The 18,364-nt window shown below is 37.2% G+C and overlaps 1 pseudogene; it reads right to left on the reverse strand.

The window, feature by feature from the left end:
- Window positions 1–18,364, reverse strand: part of LOC149219423 (E3 ubiquitin-protein ligase PUB23-like) — a 24,096-nt pseudogene extending 5,732 nt beyond the window's left edge.

Genomic DNA, 18,364 nt, shown 5'->3' on the forward strand with positions numbered 1-18,364 from the left:
ATTGCGATTGGAGTATGCTCTTGAGGGCAACTCAAACTATATTGCATGGAAGGACAAGATGGAGGTAGTGTTGGATGATAATGGGCTGAAGGATTTCATAAAGGCTGATGTCCCAAAGCCTACTGATGCTACTCAAGTTGATGCTTGGCAAAAGAAGACAGCAAAGTGTCGAAGGATTCTGTTGGAGGGCGTGAAGGATCACATTGTGTCCAACCTACATGGAAAGGCTTCTCCATACTTGATGTGGAAAGCGTTGATAGATCTATTCCAAATCAAGATTGATCAGAGGAAGCTGGCGATCAAGGATAAACTCAGAAACATCAAATGTGAGAAGGGAGACAGTATGCCCAAGTATCTCACGAAGTGTAACAACCCAAAATAAGTATCTAATTAACTTATTAACATTGACTTAAATCAGAGTGGCCCTTACCTAGCCAAATAAACATGTGATTAATAAAACTAAATTCAACTATGAATAGTGCTTACCTGTGGTAGAAGTAGGCTTACCGCAACAAGGTTTTGGGGACGACTCTCCACCCAACCATAGGCTCAATTGTGCAAGGATTCTGCTACAACTGGCCACCCCCGAGCCCTCAATCAACGTACTACTGCCAGTGACTCCTAAGTCTTAGTATACCATTCTCCCAAGAGAATGAAAGATAGAATCTCGGAATGATAGAATGCAAGAATGCCTCTCATCTTCCTCGCCATCTATTAAATAGAACAAACATTGGAAGAGGAACCACATGCACACACTCCATGTGTCTCATGCAACTTTCTTTTGATTTCTTTCTTTTTGATAGTTTCATTTTCTTGTTTTATTTCCTTCTTTTTGATAGTTTCCTTTTCTTGTTTTTATTTCTATTTATTCTTATTTAGAGTTTTTGTATGGTTATTACTATTTTTATTTTTATTATTTTTATTTATTTTCTTGTATATATTTTTTAATATCATTTATTATTTAACATTTATGATTTATTATCTTTATTATTTTTATTATTTATTATTAAGTGATTTATTTATTATTATTAATTATTATTTGTGCATTATTTATTATTTATTATTATATTATTATTTATTATTTTTATTATTTATTATTTATTATTAAGGGGAGGGATATTACATACTCTCCCACTTTAAGGAACTTCGTCCCGAAGTTGAGTTGAATTATTTATTAGTTATTATTTATTATTTATTAACTTCATGTTGCCAACACGCTCTGCTGAACTAGTATAACCAACAGGCATCGAAAGTCCCCAACACCCCGGGAAATCTCAAGGAATCTCTATCCTTTTTCCCACTTTCGGCACTAGGCATAAGCCTGACCCAGTCTGTATCCTAGTCCAAGGCTGGCCCCAAGGCTCGCGCCTGACTCAGACCTCATCTGCCCCAAGCCAAGCATCCGGTCCGGTACTTAATGACCCCTGGCATCTCGCAAGGCTGGCTCACTCCCTCCACAACTACTAAGGCACACAGCCCCAGGCATCTAAGTCCTTTACATCCCTTCCAGACTTCGACATCCCAATCCAATACTAAGCACCTAGCCTAGAACATCAGGCACTTGGGCTCCTCAAGATGGTCCCATAGCTCTTCTAGAGCTATCCATCAAGAGCTATACACGAGATAAAGGAACCACTGGAATATGTAGTTTTGATTGAGTTTGTCCCCAGCCCATATGGTGTTACTTATTCTCCATCGTGCGTATGGGCTCGCACAAGATCATTAAATAAACCGGCCCTCTCGGCCCATTTGTGGAGTCTTGTCAATCATCACACCTCAACATGCAACCAATGCATTAGCTATACCATCATAGTATCATAGAAAATAATCCACATGCCAAGTCTTGCATGTCATCATGAGAACATTCATCATTATGAATAATAACGAACTGCATGCTTATGCATGTCATAAATTTGTATGAAACTATCACATGCTTCACCTCATGAAATACCATCATAAGTTATGACATCAACATATTTACATCAAAGACATATCATGACTTCACATAATAAATGAACCACATGTCACTAAACCTCATATTATAGCATCATAATTCCTATGCCACGTTATGCATATCATATCCATCATGAGTATTCAACATTAAATACTTATCATCACGTAGTAAATGAATATGTCAATATACCTAGACATAACATCATAATGCCTATGCATATCATCATCATCATAAGTATACATCATCACTATTGTAACAACTATATAAATATGAATCACATGAGCATGATCACCCTCATACCATCATATCATGAAACATCGTTAATTTGAGAAACATTTCAATATTTATCAAATATAGAATAATATTCTATAAGCATTCTTATCATGATTCATCAATTTCATTTACTTGTACAAACATTGAATACCAAGTATGAACTAACATTATTCTTAATCTCTCATCACTTATTCTTCCTTCCCCAATGAAATTCATTGCTAATATGTTACCATTTGTATAATCATTTAAATCATCAATATCAAGTTAAAATTCCATGATCACTATACATATTTTTCTTATCCAAATAGCACACATACAAGAGGTCATCCTTATTTAAGTCTTATTTTATGCTTAATCTACCTGCATGAGGGCTTGTTGCCCCCTCATGATTTATTCATTAGTTGCATAATTTTCATTGTTCATCCTAAAAAGATTTGCTTTTCTCATCAAGTTTCCACTTGATCTCTATTATCGTAGATTCACCCATGTTCAAGTTGGAATAGGGATTCTTCCACTTTAATTTTCACTCATTAAATATTCAGTTTAGACTTTGAAATGATTGGAACCACTACCATCATTATCATCTATGAATGATTTGGTATGCCCATTGTATTTTGGCAATAACTTCTTTCAATACTAATGACGCGCACTAGTAAGTTGTTTTGTATGAGGTAACAATATATGATCAATCCACTCGTGAGTGAAATTTATTCAATTGCACCCTTTATTAGTTGAATCTCACTTCTTTTGCCCATTTATATGTAATCCTTATCAAAGTCTCATTATAGAATTTCCAACTATATTTCCAACAATATTTCTTCCTACACTTCATGCTCAATGTTTTCTCATTAGTCTACATCATGTATTTTTTTTTTTTCAAAAAGTTAAACAATTATTATCCTTGGAACATTTTCCTAGTTTATCATTTGTCATTTCTCACCGATTACAAGTGCTTAGAACTTCCTATAATGATACTTATATAGGCCATCACTTTGACCTTACCAATCATGTTGACCAATCCACTTTGTGTCTACTAGCTTCAAAGATAGAAATATTATTAAATTGGCCTTGTTTTCTCACCTTTAGTCATACTAGTTTATTTTCCTCCTCTCTCTGAAATGTATAAAATTGTTACACTAGGAAATATTGTTACTATTTCTCCAATCACATAACTTATCTTCTCAAATTGATGAATTTTATTATGGATTCACTTCTTTAATTCAATGTTATCATACCCTTCAGGCCCTTGACAATGACCTTTTTTATTATTCAACTGCGTTAGTTGATTATTAATGTTGCTTCCACTTCTTAAGGTTGTTGTCTATATATTTTTCCATCACCTTATTCTAATAATAGGCTTGTTGTTCTCCCAAGGCTAGTATCTTGTTATCTTAGGTTTATATTTATTAGTTCCCTGAAATTACACCACTATTTTCTCACACCTTCGCCAAATAGCTAGTGTCTCTTTAATTTACATATTAACTAAACTAGTTTTGCATGTATGCCACTTCATATTTAATGGTCTCTTTTACATTATCAAGTAGATAAGATGCATATTGATTTCTTTGTGGACTCATCAATACCACCATAATTTTATTATCATCTTTGAGAAAATAGGTGTGTTGCAAGGAGCATATAAAGAGGTGTCATCCTCATATGAAATTTCTTAATGTTATGAATTGCTTGTTATATCTTCTTTACCTAACTACAAAATTTCGTTCAAGCTATATTTTATGAGATATAAAAAAGATATCAAAATAATTGATTCCACTTTTGATTAATGCATGGAAAAGGAGATGCAACCATAACTATAAACATGCACAAAATTGGACAAGAAAAATAATCTTCACTAAGTGAAGATTCACATTAATTTCAAAGGCCACCTAATAGCCAACATAATTCTATGTTAAAACATGACTGCAAGGAAAAAGGGGAAAAACATTCTAATAGAAATAAAAATAAAATAGGGTCAATATTTCAAAATAATTATACCATGAATATTTTCTTACAATTAATCACCAAAATAAAAGAAGAAAAGAGTAGACAGGTTATTACCCATTACTATTTCATGTTCTATAATTTTCCATTTTCATATCTAAATTCCCTTTTAATATAATGAAATGTCGCTTATATAAATTCATTAACAACTTCTATTACTTTAATAGATTATATAGTTTACATACAAATACTAAACATCCAACTGTAACATTTCACCAATTTCATTTTTCCTAATCCATAATCATCCTTCATGATTGATTTTGAAAATATCCATGTAAAGTCTATCTTCATATAAAATTTATTTTGACTTCTATGATATTGACTATTTGTATATTGTATATTTTAATTTCAACATTGAAATATGTGGAATTTAAAAAAAACCAATGTCACTGTCATTGTAAATCATTATAAAAATGGGTATTTTCAAAAATGATATTTTGAATTTTAGTTATACTTCAAACTTTTTAATACAAACCTTTATACTATACATATACATATAACGTATAAGGATAATTCTTAATATTTCTCCATTTTCACTTCAGAATGCAAATTTCATTTTCCAATTTATTTATTTCTCTTAAATTGTTTTAAGTTTCATAATCGTTAGCTATTATAATTTAGTTGAGATTACGGATTTTCATTATAAAGGTAGAAAAGTTTTGCAATCCTGATGAGGAAAATATTTTTCCAGATTTTGAAGAACAGGCCAACTATGATCATGTTGCTGAAAATTCTACTTTAGTCTAGAAGAACTTTTTGGTACCCTATTTTTGAAGACAAAAGACTATGGTTTGATGTTTCTTTTAGGATGGATGGGAATAGAAAAGATGACATAGTTTTGAGCTCCTGTAATGAAGAAAAATAAAATCATTTCCAGCTCAGATTTAAACGATTAGTTGCCAGTTTTAGATTCAAGCTTTGAAGAGTATCCTTTGTAGGCCTGGGTTTCAAGAGGAAACCAGAGGAGAGAATTTCCAGCCTTAGTCATGGAAATAACAACACATAATTAAAGAATTACACTTTTGGGTAATTCAGTCCAAACAAAACCGAATGGGAGGATAGCAGAAAACGGAGGCTGGCAGGTTGATTTGACAAAGAACTCAGTCAGCTAGCCAGTCTGCCAACATAATCTTGACTTTTCTGAGAAATGTTTTCCTAATCCATTCTGTTTTGCTATTGATGAACCAGTTAAAAGTGTTTGCATTCCAAGAGATGACGTCAACAATGTGTTCAGAGTCTCATTCAAAATCAATGGATTGTTGTTTTAGAGGCACATTTTAATACCTTCTATGACTGGAATCAACTCAGCCTGGCTATTTACTTTCATGCCATTATTCTGTAGAAACACTACCTTCATTAGGCCATTCTAACTGCTGATATGAAACAAAAGCTCTGCTATAAGGAACAATATTTGCATCTATTGAAAGTAATTTTAACTTTAAAAACACTGGCTGGAAATTATGTAATATGTTAAAAAAAACTACCACTGACAAAACAAAAATTTCATACGGTCCTCCTCAGAACATTTTTGACAATCTTGAAAAAATTCTTGAATTGTTTCTCCTTGGCAATTGCTTTACTCATGATAGATTCACTGAATTTCATCGTCTTGTCCCATAATTGGTTCACAAAAAGAAACCTCATACACAGTGAAATATATATATATATATATATATATATATATATATATATATATATATATATATATATATATATATATATATATATATAGAGCTCAAACTTAATGTATTAGCCCTTGGCTATGATATAATTTTATTTCCCATAACCTCAAGGTAAATAAACTAGTTTTAATGATAAAATAGAAAATTAAAAGATTTTTTTTTTTTTTTGTTTATGTATAAAGTGCACTAGTTATGGTCACTATTTCCCAATCTGGTCCCCTAAAAGTGGGTAATTCTCAACGCTTGGTGTGCCTTAGTACTTCTGAAATTGGAATATTCATAAATTGGTAACGGTGCAGGTGCGCAATCTCGATGTCATCTCCGAAAAGAAAATTCACGGCCACGGTGATTCTTTGTAGACCGCTAAGATTCCAAAGCCCTAAGAAGAATTTGTGAGCTGAACAGTGCGACAGAGTGGAGTTTGAACTGGGTGGCCAAGTGAACTGTGCGGTGGAGTTAATCGTGCTCAAAGCTGAAAGGGAATGCATCATGCGCCGGGTAGATATATGTAACACTCAAATAGTGTAGGGATGGAGTCTTACTTGCAGAAACCTTTAATAAATAGCAAACAACCCAAGAACTCAAAAAGACCACCGTTACTACTACACTCACTACACGGCATGTTTAACTAACTACAAGAAAAACTTAAAATGACACGGGGTAACGAGCAGTGACCACTTAGATCCAGTGCAAACTCCACTTTTAGGCAAAAAAAATTTACAGTTTAAAAGAGGTCAGAAGCCTTAAGCTATGAAGCTCGAAGAGACAAATGTGAAAAATAACAGAAAAATTCATGGTGACGTTAATATAATTAAGGGATTCGTGGATACCTGGAGATCGATATCACCGATTTGAGAACCGAATTTTCTCACAGGACAAATTTTGTAGCCATTCTCTCAGCTCGAAATTCTCTGGATTCGAAATTCTCCAGGGTTGCATTCTCTTGTTCTGGAACGAGTTTCCCACCGTCAAGGAGTCGAGTTACCATCTTTTCATGGTTTGGTTGAGGTACATTAAGCTGGTTCATACCTAAACTTGAGAGGGGACAATAAATCCATCTTATTTATCACAGTCTAACAAGGGCCGTATTGAGAAATTAAACAGCCGATTTGGGTTAAGGCCGAGAATTATAGTCGCAAGCTAGATCCTAGCCGAGCCACATTGAAACTGGGAGCCAATTTGCCCAGTTTAGAGGACCATCATCTGCTCAAAGGCTAAGGGCCAATTTTATTGCATGCAACAATAATGACAACAAATATGATGGTCATAGGACGATTCTCTCATGCTCTTAGCAGGGCTCAACTTCGGTGACATTGAAAAGAAGGGCGTAATTATTGGTGGACTGAGTGCCTTGAGCCTAGACTTCCTGGGTGTAAACACCATCAATTGCACGCTGTATATCTTTGTGTGGAGACTGTATCGAAATTCTAGCGAATCTGAAGCAGCATATATATCTCTTTGGATCGATTTCCCAAACCTACAATGGTGAACCGTCTCAGTTGTTTCAATCGGTCCAAACAATAACTTTATCTGATCACAAGGACAAGTTCAGTCAAGCAAATCGAAACTCTTATTGAAGGTCGAATTGGGTGATCACTCCTGTACGTGGCACTTACTAGTTGGTGGCCATTGCTTAATTTAATTATTAAAGCAGAGGTATGCAGGACAGAGACAGAGAATTTGTTTGGAGTGATCTTTAAATTCCAGAGAGGAGTCCCAAATTTCGAAAGGATCCCCACTGCCGGAAGATCGAGCTGCTGCCTCATTGCTGTGGTAAAAGATCAATGTACCCAGGCCGAAACTCCTTCAGCAAAGGTCCAAATTTCCTCTTTGCGTTTTCACTGGGTCATAAATCTGGAGCTGTTTGTATGTAGTCTGAAGACTGGAAATTTCTGAGCAAAAAATTATCAGTTGTTGGTTTGAATTGCTGGTCGAGTTCCCTTCCACCAGAAACACTTTCCTCTTGACCGAAATCACCATTTAATCTTCTGGAGGCCGTACTTATTTGTAGAAGCTGAGTTCTGGGCATAGAGGGACGATATTTCTTGCTACAACCAAGGTTGTGGGCTACCATTACTTGCTGGGCGTATTTTCTTCCCAAGAGGGCCGATATCAGACACTGACAAGACTGTGTGCCACTTGCTATTTAGTGTGAGTACTGCGGGAGAGTTTGGGTCTCTGTGGGTTGAGCTAACACAAGAGACAGATGTGAAAAATAACAGAAAAATTAAGACCTTGGGGACGCAAATGTGAAAAATGACAAAAATGATCCGAACGAAGGAAGGGCTATAGCAGTAAGAGAAAATTTGATGATTTGTAAGTCGAACCTGATTTGCGTACGGTCTAACCTCCTCCTGTACAAACCTCTCCAAGCCTAATGAAGAATCAGATTAGGGAAATTTCGGTGGAAGTTTGGTCTTTGAATGTCGTGAGTTTGAAATAAAAATGTCTAGAGCAAACCTGGGGTGATTTTGGCATAAGTATACTCTTAATTGGCATAATTTTTCAAGGGCTTGTATTGAATGAGAGCGTGTAAGGCTCTCATAGTTTTGTCAAACATCTACTTTTTAAATAGAATGAGTTTCAGTTTCAAAGAGATGACGCCATATGCAAATATGATTTTACCAAAATGGAATGAGCTTCAAAGGGATGATGCTAGGTGCAAATCGAGTGATGTTCGCTATAATTTTCTTTTCGAATGGCATGAATTTTGAAAGGGCTGATGTCCAAGGCAAGTTCACAGTGTTGGTGAGCGCGTTCGAATAGTATGGGGCTGGAATATCTCAGTTGGTTAGAGCGTGTGGCTGTTAACCACAAGGTCTGAGGTTCAAGGCAAGTTTGGGGAAAGTTGGCACAAGTCTGCTATTTGAATAGAATCGTAATTTCTTGGATGCGCGTTTCTTGACACACTTATAGAAGAAATAAATCCTCATTCTATACAAATTTTTTTTATTTCAATAATCCTCTGTGGATAGAATCATTAGGATGTGACTGTAATAAAAATAAAATAAAAAAATCATTTAGATCGAAGTTTTGTACATTAAAATGCCTATAGGTCCTAAGAGTTGAACCTAGGCTCTGATACCATATGTAACAGCCCAAAATAAATATCTAATTAACTTATTAACATTAACTTAAATCAGAGTGGCCCTTACCTAGCCAAATAAACATGTGATTAATAAAACTAAATTCAACTATGAATAGTGCTTACCTGTGGTAGAAGTAGGCTTACTGCAACAAGGTTTTGGGGACGACTCTCCACCCAACCGTAGGCTCAATTGTGCAAGGATTCTGCTACAACTGGCCACCCCCGAGCCCTCAATCAACGTACTACTGCCAATGACTCCTAAGTCTTAGTATACCATTCTCCCAAGAGAATGAAAGATAGAATCTCGGAATGATAGAATGCAAGAATGCCTCTCATCTTCCTTGCCATCTATTAAATAGAACAAACATTGGAAGATGAACCACATGCACACACTCCATGTGTCTCATGCAACTTTCTTTTGAATTCTTTGTTTTTGATAGTTTCCTTTTCTTGTTTTATTTCCTTCTTTTTGATAGTTTACTTTTCTTGTTTTTATTTCTATTTATTCTTATTTAGAGTTTTTGTATGGTTATTACTATTTTTATTTTTACTATTTTTATTTATTTTCTTGTATATATATTTTAATATCATTTATTATTTAACATTTATAATTTATTGTCTTTATTATTTTTATTATTTATTATTAAGTGATTTATTTATTATTATTAATTATTATTTGTGCATTATTTATTATTTATTATTAAGGGGAGGGATATTACACGAAGTTCACTCAATGCAGGGATGAGCTGGGAAGTGTGGGGGTAACTGTTGATGATGAGGACTTGGTGAGCTTGGCTCTCCTTGGTCTTCCAAAGAGTTGGAATTCCTATCAGGACTCTGTCAATGGTCGGGAGACATTGCCAGGATGGGAGAGACTTTGGTTAGATCTTGTGCAAGAGGAGATTAGGCGGAATACCAGGGACGGATCTTCATCAAAGGGACCTGATGAATAAAATTGCACTTTGGCTCCCAAAGAAAAGAAGGGGAAGAACAAGAAAGCTTCTCAGTCTGGTGCGAAAGGCAAGAAACAGGACATGTCCAAGGTGAAGTGTTTTCACTATCACTAGCATGAACACTATGCCACTAATTGTCTGCAGAAGAAGAAGAACAAGCAAGCTGCTGGATCTGCAGCAGGAGAGGCTCTAGCCTCGCAGTTTGAGCTTGATTTTTCATTGATCGCATGCTTGGTTTCAAGTGTGATGGGATCGGTGTGGTTCTTGGACAGTGGTGCGTCTTTTCACATGACAGGAGATCGAGATTTGTTTTCTGATCCGAAGGACAAAGATCTTGGAGTGCACATCGAGATGGGTGATGATGGTAGATACAGTGCGACCGGTATCGGTACCATTTCCTTTGAGAGGGAGTCTGGTAAACCATTTGTATTGAAGGAAGTGATGCATGTTCCAGGATTGAAGAAGAATCTTATCTCTATGGCAATGTTAGAAGACGAGGGATCTGATGTTGTTTTTAGTGAGGGAAAGGCCTTCCTGTACAGCAAGACAACTGGAGAAACCCAGAAGATAGGGGTTCGAGTGAGGAACCTTTATCAGTTGCATGTAGATGGATGCGCAACAATGGCATGCAAGGCAAAAGGATTGGTGAGCCGGGATGATGGCGAGCTATGGCACATGAGATTGGGTCACCTTCACCATGGAGCCTTGAAGATACTGCAGCAGATTACTACAGGGCTTCCTAAAGGCACTCTTGCGCAGTCAGATCAGTGCAAGGGGTGTACTTTGGGAAAGTTTGTGAAAGCCACATTTCACGAGAAGGATAGGTGTGCCACGACGATCCTTGAGAGAATTCACACAGACGTGTGTGGACCTTTCTTAGTAGCTTCGATAGCAAAACATAGGTATTATGTGATCTTTGTTGATGATTTCTCTCGTAAGTGCTGGATCTACTTCATGTAGAAGAAGAGCGAGACATACTCAAAGTTTTGTGAGTTCAAAGCACTGGTCAAGAAGGAGTCGGGGAAGAAGGTGAAGGCTCTTAGGAGTGATAATGGTGGTGAATACTTCTCTGGTGAGTTCAAGGATTTTTGCAGTGCAAAAGGGATTCGAAGAGAGCTCATAGCTCCCCATAACCCACAGCAGAACGGGGTTGCTGAGCAGAAGAACAGAACGATCGTGGGTGCTGCACGAGCGATGTTGCATGATCAGGGCCTACCCCTTCACTTGTGGGTGGAAGCATGCAATACTGCAGTATATGTGCAGAACCGTTTTCCTCACAGGATACTTGGCATGAGTACACCTGAGGAGGCTTATTCTGGTAAGAAGCCCGATCTTTCTCATTTGAGGATTTTTGGTGCTAACGTTTACATGCATGTGACGAAGGATGCCAGGAAGAAGTTGGAGCCGACCGCAGAGGTTGGGATATTTGTGGGGTACACTGATACGCCCCACAACTATTGTGTGTATTTGCCAGATAGTGGCAAGACTGTCGTGCGACGGGATATAATATTTGAAGAGGAGAAAGCCATGAAGTGTTCGCTTGAGAGGGAGCCACACTTGCATGCAGATGAGGAGCTATTAGTTCCTAAGGATGAGCTTCAGGACGTGGATTAGCCACAGGACGAGGTTCATGGAGTGGAAGAGACCACTCATGCAGCGCCAACCATAAGACGGCGAAAGCACTTGACAAAAGCTAAGCGACTGGCTCAAGATGCAGAGAAAGTTGTAGGACCACCTACAGCCCAACGCAGGCAGAGACAGTCACCTGATCGGTACAATGGATACATGGCTCTTAAGAGTAAATGTGTTGTGATTGAGCCATCCTCTTTCGAGGAAGCTGTGGAGGATCCACATGGGTAGATGCCATGGTGGAAGAGTATGATTCGATTGTCAGAAACAGTGCATGGGAGATTGTTCCTAGACCGGAAGCGAAATCAGTGGTGGGTTCAAGATGGATCTACAAAGTTAAGCAGGCAGCTGATGGGAGTGTGGAGAAGTACAAGGCAAGATTTGTTGCCCGAGGCTTTTCACAGATAGAGGGGATCGATTATGAGGAGACCTTTGCACCTGTCGCAAGGTATTCTTCCATATGGATGATTCTTGCTCTCTTAGCGCAGATGGGATGGCACATTCATCAGATGAATGTGAAGACTGCGTTCCTCAACGGAGTCATTGAGGAGGAGGTGTACATTAAGCAGCCCGAAGGTTTTGAGATCTTCAGCAGCGAGTCGCATGTGTGCAGGCTCAAGAGAGCACTGTATGGGTTGAAACAAGCACCACGTGCTTGGTACACACGGATAGACAACTATTTCACCGGACTTGGATTCTCCAAGAGTGAGGCGGATCCTAACTTATACCAGATTGTGGTGGAGGGTAAGTTGATTATCATTGTACTTTATGTAGATGATTTGATTCTAACGGGTGATGAGCTGTTGATACTTTCATGCAAGGATGATCTTGCTAAGGAGTTTGAGATGAAGGACTTGGGCCTCCTTCATTATTTCCTGGGATTGGAAATTTGGCAGCACAGTGATGGACTATTTGTTTCTCAGGGTAAGTATGCTCGAGAGATACTGGAGAAGTTCAACATGCATGGCTGCAAGCCTGTTGACACTCCTCTTCCTGGAGATTGGAGGAAGGAGGATGCCACTTCAGCAAAAGAAGTGGATGCCAATGTTTATCGACAGTTGGTGGGGTCGCTTATGAATCTGGTCAATACATGACCCGATATATGCTATGCTGTTAACTAGCTTTCACAAGCTATTGTTAAGCCTACCAAGCTCTTCTAGAAGGCGGGCAAGCATGTATTGCATTGTTTGAGAGGCATTTCGGGATATGGATTGTGGTACAGACATGAGGATGAGGTGAAGCTATGTGTCTTCACAGATGCAGATTGGGCAGGGAGCCCAACGGACAGAAAGAGCACATCAGGAGGGGTCTCCAGTATCGGGTCGACAACAGTTTCTTGGTACAGCAGGAAGCAGAGATCCATGGCACTCAGTTCAGGAGAGGCCGAGTATATGGAAGCAAGTTTGGCTGCATGCTAGGCTATATGGATGAGGAAGATTCTGGTCGATTTGTTCGGTTCTCACTTGGATCCTACTGTGATTTACTGGGATAACCATAGTTGCATTAAACTCTCGGCTAATCATATATTTCATGATAGATCTAAGCACATTGACATCAGGTACCATCATATCAGAGATTGTGTGTAGCGGAGAATCATGTTACTTTCATACATTCCAACGGAGGATCAGGATGCTGATAACTTGACGAAGGCGCTCACTAGGAGAAAATTCGAATACCATCGAGGCAGGATAGGGGTTGTTGATAATCCATATCTTGTTGAGAGGGAGTGTTGAGAATGCAACAAGATGATGGAGCTTAGTGGAAAGAAGTCACCTTCACTAAGTGGGCCCGCAGGGTATTTTTGGCGCAAAGTCTATTTTTAGACATATGGACCATGGTCTATGAGTTGCAGGATGGTATTTATGGATGATTGGTCATTTTGGGAAAAATAGATGGACTTCTATTTCTAGTTCACAACGGAGTGATCAAAGTCTATTTTTAGACTGCCAGGCTAAAAATAGAAAAGTCAAATATTATTGTCTCATAATAATATTTGGGCTATAAACTTTATCTTATCCTCTTGGAGCACTTCAGTTTGAGCTACTGATGTGGCACATGCAGCTGTCAGAAGGAAATACGTTTTTCTTATGAGTCAGTGGAGCTATTGCATGCATGACATCAGTTAGAACTCATGCATGTGAGTTCTGTGGAGTTGGATGTGGAGTTGATGGAGTTGTGTTCAGTTTGACTTGGTTAAACTAGTTGTAGTTAGTCTAACTGCAAATAGACTAGTGATAAGTGATGCGAATTAATTAATTATTAATTAATTCACTAATTATTAACTCATAATGCAACTGAAGAATACCTTAGTTAACTCAGTGCATGTACAGTTCAGTGGAGACAGGTGTTAGAGGTTGAGATTGCTATCAGTTGTGACTATATTTGTGCATAAGATCTTGCACAATCAATGGATTGATTATGCCCATGAGGATTGCGCAGTATATGCCCAGTGAAATAGCCTGTGCTCACATGATTTTCACTTGGTATTGTGCGATAGAGGCAGGCAAAGTAGTGGAGAAGATTTGAACCTGTGACTTGTTCGGATCTGAGCTAGTTTTGTGTGTAACAGGTGGAGATAGTGCTGGATACTTGTGAGGAGTATTGCACTATGTATTATTACATGTTCTCAATCATTAATATACAGATAGTGTGGGGTTTTCAGCTGTAATCTTTCCATGGGTTACATACTGTGTTAATGTGTGCATGCTATTGATGTTTCATTGTTTTTGATGCTGCTAAATTGATGATCAACCTAGAGGAGGTTATGTATTATGCATGTATTCCACAATAGTGTATAATCAGGATAATCTCTATTGAATAAGTGTTTAATATTCAAAATTTCTACATTCTCTACTTCAGCTTGAAAGATCTTAAAGGCTTCGCTCTTTTTATGAAGAATGTAGAGATATATATATCGTGAGTAATCATCTATAAAAGAGATGAAGTATCTCTGACCATGTGAGTCCATGTCTGGACTACATATATCAATGTGTATGATCTCTAATATGTCTGAACTCCTATTGGCACCTTTCTGTGACTTGTTGGTCTGCCTTCCCTTTATGCAGTCCACACAAGTCTCAAAATCAGTAAAATCCAGAGTATTAAGTACCCCTTCATTTACTAATATTTTAATTCTTTCTATGGAGATATGACTAGTCTCTGATGCCCTAATTTAGAGGAATCTTCATTAATAACACATCTTTTAGTGCCAGTGTGAACATGCATTGAATCATAAGTGACATTGTTTTGTAAATTAATGCAGTAAAGACCATTAGACAAAATACCATTCCCAACACAATCAGATTTATAAAATAATCTGAAGGATGTTTATGAGAAGTTAAAGGAATATCCAAAAGGTACAAACCTTGAAACTAAAATCAAGTTTCTAGAAAAACTTGGAACATAAAAGGTCTTTTCTAATTCTAAAATAAAACCACTACTTAAAATTAAATAACATGTTCCTATAGCTTCCACATGTGAGCCCATCTTGTTTCTTGATAAGATGCTTTGCTCACTTCCCACTGGCTTCCTTAGGTTTTGCAAACCCTGCAAGGAATTCGAAATGTGAATTGTTGATTCAGAATCAACCCACCATGTGTTAATATTGACATTAACCATATTAGATTCATAATAAACAAGCGAGATTGCAGTACCTTTGTCCTCAAGCCATTTCTGAAATTTGGTGCATTCTTCTTCATGTGCCCCTTCTTTTTACAAAAGAAACACTTGGAATCCTTTTTGATATCGGCTTGGGGAGGTACTTTACCTTTACCTTTCTGATTGGCTTGAGATTTTCCCTTTCCACGTGTTGGCAACATTGCACTTTCTCCTAGTTCCATCACCAGTCTCTCTTCCTCTTGAACACACATGGTCATGAGTTCATTAATTGACCATTTATCCTTATGTGTGTTGTATGAGATTTTGAAAGGTCCGTATTGGTGCGGAAGGGTGTTTAGGATGTAGTGCACCAGGAAAGACTCCGATATTTCAACCTCAAGTTTCTTCAATTGAGCCACAGTGTCCCTCATCTGCATGATGTGCTCGCGCACACGTTTCACACTGGTGAACCTTAGGGATGAGAACTTCTTGATTAGGGTGCTTGCTAGTGCCTTGTCTGAAGTGATGAATTGATCATCAATGGCCTTTAGCAAGTCTCGGACCTTTTCATGCTGATCAACGAAACCACGAATACCAGCTGAAATTTTAGTCTTAATGAACATCATGCTTAGGCGATTAGATCTCTCCCATCATTCATAAAGCATGATGTCCGCTGCAGTGCTGGTATTAGTGAGTGCCGGTGGTTCATCTTTCCTAATAGCATAGTCTATGTCCATCCACCCCAAATGAAGGAGAATCCTTTCCTTCCAGACCTTATAGTTATCTCCCTTAAGTTCAGGGATATCACAATGAATTTCAGAGAAATTTGCAGGTTGTACAACTGCATAAAATTAAAGATCACATGCTTAAGTTAAAAATTGAGGCCTAAATAAAATTTCATGTTTTACCAATGTAAATCATGCTCAAAATTGAATCTAATGACATAAAAATTGCCTGTGGGCCAAATTTCTAATTCAAGCAGATTCAATTATTCTTTATGATAGAATTTATCAAATTATTCACTTAATTCATAATTCTAAGAGTATATTATGATTATAATTTGATATAAATTCTATCTTAGTTTTGAACTTTATGATAAAACTATTGATTCATAATTCCTGTGGGTAAGTTATGAATATTTTATCCTAATTAATTACATAAATATAATAAAAATTCCTGTGGGATAAAATTTATTATATTTAGTATAATTAATTACAATTTAATGTCTAAATAATCTTTATGTGATCCTAACCAATCATAATATATAATTTTATTTAATTAGAGATGCTGTGGCTATTCTCTAATTAATTAAAATTATATGGCTCACTAGACATTATTTTTTATAAATTGCATAAACAAAAATATACACAGTACTTCACACTTCATGCTATGTGAAATGGCGTATACATAGTTTAATATGAAGCAATTTAAAAAATATGGAAAGCGGAAACAATTACCGCACTTACGAAACACTTAAAAATTTACTTATAAGATTATAAACATTTCTTTGACCAGAGTAAAAAACAATGTTTCGTGAAAAGAATAAGTCAAAATGACATTTTAAATAAACTCCATATGACTCCACACTAATATAACCAGAACTATAAGTGACAGAGTATGAGTAAAAACTGCCATAAATATAAGCATTACTATAAATTACGGTAATAATTCCTCACAAGATAAAATAAAATTAAAGCACCGTTGAAAATTTGCACACACCAAGGTAGAGATAAAATAATGCTCTGATACCAAATGTTACGAAAAACAACGATTCTTAATGCGGAATAATTACTTATTGTAAAGAATCGTAAAAACTGGATGCCCAAGAAAAATACCTCCAACCATTGATGCTTGATCACCAAGTGCAAACAAATGAAGTTTTCGTTGTAGAGATAGATCAAATACGTCACACCCACGAGCATGCACTTGAACAGTTTGAAGGGAGGAGAGAAATAGATTATGACCTCAAAAACTGAATCCTCGTCAGATACACGACCCATCATTTCTGTAAACTGCAACTGGTTTGCAATAAACACCAATCTTGCTGCTTTCGGTGTTAATTAACTGTTCTCTCGCCCGCGCATTGATATGCCTGTACGCTGAACTATTATGCCAAACGAGAGATGTGAGATGACCGACCAAACCGTTTCTCAATTACAGAAAGACTTTCAAACTACAACAACATTATGGTATTTGAAGGCACTTCCAAGCTCTACTCTCTCAACTTGATGGTGTAAAACTGAAGGGAATTGAGATACAAGCTTGGGGACCAAACATAAACATATATAGCCAAGATTCCATCAAGATTTTGTAGCCTATGTGTCAAGTGTTCCACAAATCATGGTAGAGAAATCCAGAGGGAGTAATGGACCACTTCAGAAGCTCGCAACAAGAAATTAATTAACTGCAGTTGATTTCCGTAATTTAAGGAAATTACTGTAGTTGGTTTCCAGAAATTAAGGAAATGACTACAGTGCCTTCCGTAATTGTAGGCAGCAGTTGGGAAAAACTTAATGGAGCTTAACATCTAACACAATCAAAGATACACCTTTTTTTTACCTCGCTCTCGTCGGCTAGAGATTTCAGTTTCTTCAAGCCATTAACCACTGGAAAAGGCGGGTAGGATTCAAAATCTTGAAGTAATTTATTGGTCTGATTCAGGTCGATAGGGGGCATGGGTGTGGGGATTTGTTGGACACATTTTGAACTGTTGGCCAGGCACCACCCTTGAATGAGGCAAAGCTGGGTGTGATTGGGAGTCATATCATTTTTTTTTAATCAAATGGTGAATCAGTAACTGCTAGTCCTAATCTATGGGAGACCCAGTATCAATCCTCGTAGCTGCCACTATAACACCAAGAGTACATCCAACTACTTGCAAGTCGATATACTAAGATCCTATGGTTTTAGCAAAGCGAGACTGTCGTGCCGCCAAGGCAGAGGTGGGGAATCTGCTTCTCGAGGTCATATTGTTGTTGGACATGGTTTTCATCGTTGTAGGGAATGTGTTCTTACCATAATAATAGATCCATTTCTCCATACTCTCTCTATCATAGAGCCATTTCTCTATACTCTCTCTATCATATGTGATTCCAGTGCAAACTCTAATGGGGTCTCTCATTATTTGAATATATTACAGAGATATGAAGTATGGAGGGATCTCTACATTTTCATTCTCTCTTGGATCCAT

This window comes from Pinus tabuliformis, chromosome Q, assembly GCF_031772625.1.
Source record: "Pinus tabuliformis cultivar Carrire ecotype Pingquan chromosome Q, CPIR1, whole genome shotgun sequence".
Lineage (NCBI taxonomy): Eukaryota > Viridiplantae > Streptophyta > Pinopsida > Pinales > Pinaceae > Pinus > Pinus tabuliformis.